At 49.5% G+C, this 6163-nt stretch overlaps 1 pseudogene; it reads right to left on the reverse strand.

The window, feature by feature from the left end:
* Nucleotides 1–976: 976 nt before the first annotated feature.
* Nucleotides 977–1101, reverse strand: LOC136635679 (5S ribosomal RNA; annotated as a pseudogene).
* Between the last annotated feature and the right edge of the window lie 5062 nt (nucleotides 1102–6163).

Below are 6163 nucleotides of genomic sequence, written 5' to 3' on the forward strand. Positions count from 1 at the left end.
CAGCTGCCTCGCGGGTGGCTCTGCCTCGCAATCCGATTCTCCGCCCAGCCCTCTGGCATGCCTCAGCATTCTGCAGAGGAGGTGACGAGTCAGCACAAAATCCTCTCCTCCTGGGGCAGGACGCGGCGTACGGTGCCAGCTGCGGCTTCTCCCGGCAGGAGCCCATTCATCACCGCCTTAGGGACTGCTCGCTGCCGAAAGGCCAGGCCACACCACAAATGCCAATAAACGAATTAACATTTAATGCACCCTGTTAATCTGGTCATTGGAACCCAGTTGCTGACGCTCTGCTTTCCCTTCCTGAGCGTCCCCCTGGCCTTTGAGGCGTTCAATTCGTCATCACCAATCACGGATTGATCTATTCGATTGCTGATAGCCAGTATTGTGTTCTGTCTCCCCCCTCTCCACTCCCCCCCCACTCCACACACTCTTTTAAATTCCCAACATAAGGTTTTAATTACAACCGAGGTGTGCCCAACCCTGTCAAAGTGCATCAAAGTCTGTCTGGGTTCGGTTGTGAGTGAAAACCCCAGCATAAATTATCGACCTACCTTTGTTGAAAATGAATCTATCAATGGCTCCCTCGGGATGGGACGAGAGCAGATTACAGAAGAGTAGCCAGTGGCAGATGTTTCCCAGCCAGAGTTGAGGGAGGGGGCAAGGAGCAATATGGGGTTTAGAGTATAAATGTCCCCCCCCTTACCCGTAGATCTGGTATCCACAGATCTGGTTATCTGCGGTTCTCCATGCACCCTGTGCCCACTAACTTCATTTAATTTTGGTCAGGACCTGCTTAATGACATCACTTCCTGCCTAAATGACATCACTTCAGGCCCTCAGCAAGGCACAATGAATGCTGTCCCTCCCACTATATGAAATGAGTTTGACACTCCCAGGGAGAAATGTCTTTCTCCCTGCCCTATTACATGGTTGGCTGGTTGGTTGGCAACCTTCGGTCTCGAAAGACTATGGTAGAAGCCTACAGCACCCAGTATTCCCAGGTGGTCTCCCATCCAAGTACTAACCAGGCCTGACCCTGCTTAGCTTCCAAGATCAGACAGGATTGGGCATGTGCAGGGTAACATTTTTATGGCAGTAGATGTACACCTGAGAGCTTCCCCCCACAGTAAAGTCCTCCTCTTCTGTCTGCCACCCTGAGTTGCCCAACATCCCTCTGGCACTTCTATTCCTGGACCGGTTTCATCTCAGCTGCTGTCCCTTTCTAAAGTCCTTCTTGCAGAGGAGAATTCTTTGATCACACAAAGATTTCCAATGCTTTGGGATAAAAACTCTCACCCCATCAAACATGAAACTGAAGAAAGGAAGAGTGCTGTGCAACCAGGAGATGAAAGCAGCCACGGGAGTGGAGTGCCAGGATCAATTTCTATACGTTTCCACTTGGCCCCCACCTGCCTTCGGATCTGCCATTAGGCGTATGGGTTGGCACCCCCTCAAGGCATGGTACCTGGGGCAATGTACCTCCCTGCCCCCTAGCTACACCACTGCCATCAGGCCAATTGGCAGAAGAAAAGAAGGGACAGCTAGTGACACACACACAATTTGGAAAGGGAGAGGGAGAGAAAGAAAAAGTCAGGTGAGGTAGAGAGTGGGGGGGGGCTGTGGCAGAGGAGAGCAAGCACATGGGTTGGAGATGGTGGGGGTCCACTGTGATTTGGATTGGCCAAAGCAAGTGGGATTCATCTCATCTGGGACCCCTAGCTTGGCTACTATTTAAACTACCAGGTGAGCCTCAAAATAAAACGGTGGCCACAGTACCGCGGCTAAAACCAGACTGCCACCCACTTTTGGCTGCCGCTAGATTCCTCCGTTAAAAGACTTCTGCTGCAGAAACCAATTAGGAGCATCCGAGAATGAGTGGCAGGGCAAAGGATATCTAGGAGGGACACCCCGGATTTTAGCAATTGAATTGGGCTTGCGTGAAAATGCAGCAGCGACACACAGCTCAGAGCTCAAGACAGCATAGCTGCATGCGCGGAGATAGTTTCTGCCTCAAAAGAGGAGACGGCCGGTTAAACTAAAAGGAGGATCAGAAGCAAAGATCGGGCTGCAGTGGGTGGCGCCGTCTATTTTTACATTGAACTTCTGGGCGCCACGAGAAAGGACAATCGCCAACTTCCAAAGCATCCCTCCGGTTCTCACCTCTTGACTTGGAGACATTTCAAAGAAAGGCAGCTCGCTCTTTATCTCAGCTGTGGTTGTTTTTTTTCTTTCTCCTCCTTCCTGTTTCCTTTAACTGCCAGCCTGATTCATAAGCTTCCTAAGCAAAATTATTCCAAATTTTGTTTAAGTGCAAATGCCCAGCTAGATGAGTGCAAAATCCCACTTGTAAAACAGGACTGGGTGATGGAAACGGAATACCCGTTCCAGGCAGGGGGGTTTCCGAAAGAGAAGACAGCTGCAAAGTCAGCGTGGCACCAGACTGAATTCAGAAGATTTGGGAGGTGGCCTGACTGTGAGAGGGTGGTGCCTATGGCAATGAATTGGGGGGGGGCGCTGACCCCCACTGTTCCCCCAGTTTGTGATTCAAAAAGAACAGAGCAGAAAAAGAAGTGTGGAAGAGAGTGGTGGACTAGGGGGTGTAAGATACTCTAGCACAGGGACCTTCAAATCCTGGCCTGCGGGCTGGATCTAAGTGTACAAGCAAAGTCATCCGGGAATGGCGTTTTCTATTCCATGCCGCAGTCACCTCTCTTCTTGCCCGTTTGCCCCAGAGCCTCGAGCTGGGCAGCCACTTCTGACGCCTATCGCCCCAGAAGCCTCTGCACCCCCATTTCATGGGGTAGTAGCTGCCCACCACAAGACTCTGGGACAATCAGGTGAGAAGAAAGGCAGAAAGCACCAAGCCTGGATGGCTCTTCCTGAACGCAGCAGGCCGAGGTTCAGAGACTGCTGCTCTCGCCCCCAAACCTCCCTCTTCTATTCTGTTGGAGACGCTCTAGCCCAGGGGCGTCCAAAGTTTTTGGCAGGAGGGCCACATCATCTCTCTGACACTGTGTCGGAGGCCGGGGGGGGGGGGGGAAAGAATTAATTTACATTTAAAACTTGAATAAATTTACATAAGTTTACATAAATGAATATATTAAAGATGAACTTATATGAATGAATGAAGGTCTTGAAATAGCTCCAGGCCTATAAAAGGCCTTGCACAAAGCAAGGCTGTCCTTTCCTTTGCTGCCGCTACTGCATCACAGATGTGAAGCAGCAAGCAGTGGAGGAAGCCCTCATCCCACAGCTCACACAAGAGGTCAAGCAGTCACCCTCACACTGAGGCCAATGTGGGCTCCAACAAATCTCCGGAGGGCCAGAGGCTCATTGGTGACTGGGGGCTCCCTGAGGGCCACATTGAGAGGCCTTGAGGGCCGCAAGTGGCCCCAGGGCCGGGGTTTGGGCACTCCTGCTCTAGCCCAACACCCTCCTCCCATCTACGCTTCATCTTCCGTTATGTTCCTGTTTGTTTTTTTAATTCAGGAGAGCAAGAGGACAGGGAATAGCGGAGACTGGCAGGTGAATGAAGGTGGGTATCTTTCCACCATCCAAGATGATGCATCATCTCAGTTGGTGGGAGGGGCTTTTTAGCTGGAGCTAGATACAGACATGAGGGGAATACCCAACATTACCCCTCCTCCCTCTGAAGGCCTCAATGCTGATTGTTGGGAGTTGATCTCCTAGTGACACTCTGCTAGAACTGGCTCCTGGCCCGATGGAGTGATCTACACCCGATCTAAGTTTAACTGATTTAAAATTGATTAAAAGCCAGGTGACCTGTTGGGGGACCAGAAAAATGTTATTTCACCAATTCACAGCCCTGAAAATGACTAGCTACTTAAATTTTTCATCATCAGCCCTGTCTAGCTGGAAAGCTCTTGCGCACGTAAGGTATGAACGCTGACCATAGATCTGAATCATTTATGTCGACACACTTTTAAAAAGAAATGTGTTAAGGCAGAGTCACAAATGAATCACCCACACGCAAGGGGGTGTGCATGTGTATGATTTGCCTCCACGTGTGTTTTCATTACCCATTACAAGCTGCGAAGCATCAGCATTAAGATTAATAGGATATCAGTTCAGGAACATTAAGATTACGACATTTTGAGAGCGAGCCTGACATGAATTTAAAAAAATCTGCACAGGAGCGGCGTGTGCGGCTGGGAAGGACGAAAGATGGGTTTTGTCGGTGTTTTGTTCCAAGAGCAGGCACGGCGTAGTGGTTGAAGGCAGGAGCTATGAGCCCAATAGCCCCCTGGGCCAAATCTTAGCCTTGAGCTCCTCTAGACAGCAGGCCAGGTGGTAGTGTTACACAGTGCCGCAAACGTACCTAGCACTTTAGACAGAGTGAAAATGTAATTCCCTGCCCCAAAAGGTTTTACAGCAGTGCTTCTCAAACTCCGACAAGAGAGTTGGAGCACCCTAAGTGTGCGCAGGGGAGGGGATATGGCAGCAATGCAATCCCCAGGATTGCGCTGCTGCCGGGGAAGGGAGGGTTTTTTTAAGTTACTGGCAGCCATAGGGAGCCATAGCCTTACTTACTGGAGTAAGTACTTACTTACTGGAGTAAGTAAGCTATAGCCTTACTTACTTACTTACTTACTTACATACTTACTGGAGCCATAGCCCTACATAGGGCTCCTCCTTCCTGCAAACATGTAAAATAACAAAAACAGTACTTCTGGTTTTGCAAAGAAAACCAGAAGTGCTCATTTTCCTTTTTGGGGGGGAAGTTTGGAGGTACTGGCAGCCCACTGGAAGGCTCCCCAGACACACACACACACACACACACACACCCGACTCTGGTGCTGGGTAATTCTCCCATCCCTATCCTGGGGATCGGGTCACTGCCTTCTCCCCCTCCCCACCGCAATCTGTAGTATTGAAACACTTGTAAACGCACCTGCCTTCCACAACAGGGCCTCTTTTTTTAGAGGAGGGAAGGAAAGGATTTTAAATAATGGCAACATGTGTTCAGTTATTCGCTGGATTTTTTATCCCACCTTTCTCCCACACTGAAGGGGATTCAAGGCAGCTAACAACATTATGGTTGGCAACCTTCAGTATCGAAAGACTATGGTAGAAGCCTACAGCACCCGGTAATCCTAGGCAGTCTCCCATCCAAGTACTAACCAGATCAGATGAGATCGGGCATGTGCAGGGTAACAGTTGCTGCAAGTTCATTAAAATAAAAAAACAACAGTAGAATTCAGTTAAAAAGAGCACGAAACATAAAGCTGAAAAACTAGTAAAACCTTAAGACAGAGCAAACACCCAGAATTAAAATTACCATTAAAATTTAAAATAAAAAACAATTAAAATACATCTCATTTTTAAAGCGCCAGCCCACAGTATCAGTTAAAAGCCTTCCTAAATAAAAAAGGTCTTGAGGCCCTGCCAAAAGGTCTCCAGAGAGGGAGCCAGTCTTAATTCCAAGGGAAGGGCATTCCTTAAACAAGGAGCCACCACTGAGAAGGCCCTATTTCTAGCTTCCCCCCACCTCTACTGGTGGCAAAGAAAGGCCTCCCTCTGATGACCTGAGTAGATGGGAAGGAATATATGGATGAAGGTGGTCCCTCAAATACCATAGTCCTGAGCCATAAAGAGCATGTCACTTCGTCCTAAGGGGGGGAGGAGAAAAATGCCTCTCAGCCCAGTCATTCTAACCCTATAGTCTTCAACTGGTCCAGAACCAAGACCCACCTCAAATCCCAACTTGTAACATGGGACCCACATTCGAGAGACCACGCACCATTGGCAAGAGCACTGACAAAGGGGAGGAACCAGGGGGGAACTAGTTTAAGATATAAAACTACAATCAGTGCTTAAACTCCCCTGCCCCAAGGGCAAACCACCAAGTCTCTTCCCACCCTATGGCAGTTCTTCCTACCTTATGGTCAGGCAGCACGCACACTGCCCTGGTGTCGTTCTGCTCCTTCTTTCCACCAGGCCAATTGCCAAGAGATGCAGGGCAGAGTGCGAAAGGGCAACATCACGCACTTTTGAAAGGTGAAGTGAAAGGAAGAGGAAGCCAGGCAGGTAGAGAGAAAGCAAAATGCTACGGTGGGGCGAGCAGGCAGGTCGGTGGGAGCCCACTGAAGACTGGGAGGCTTGACCAAATAGGTTAGGTTGGCAACCTTCAGTCTCGAAAGAC

Source organism: Tiliqua scincoides, chromosome 16, assembly GCF_035046505.1.
Source record: "Tiliqua scincoides isolate rTilSci1 chromosome 16, rTilSci1.hap2, whole genome shotgun sequence".
Lineage (NCBI taxonomy): Eukaryota > Metazoa > Chordata > Lepidosauria > Squamata > Scincidae > Tiliqua > Tiliqua scincoides.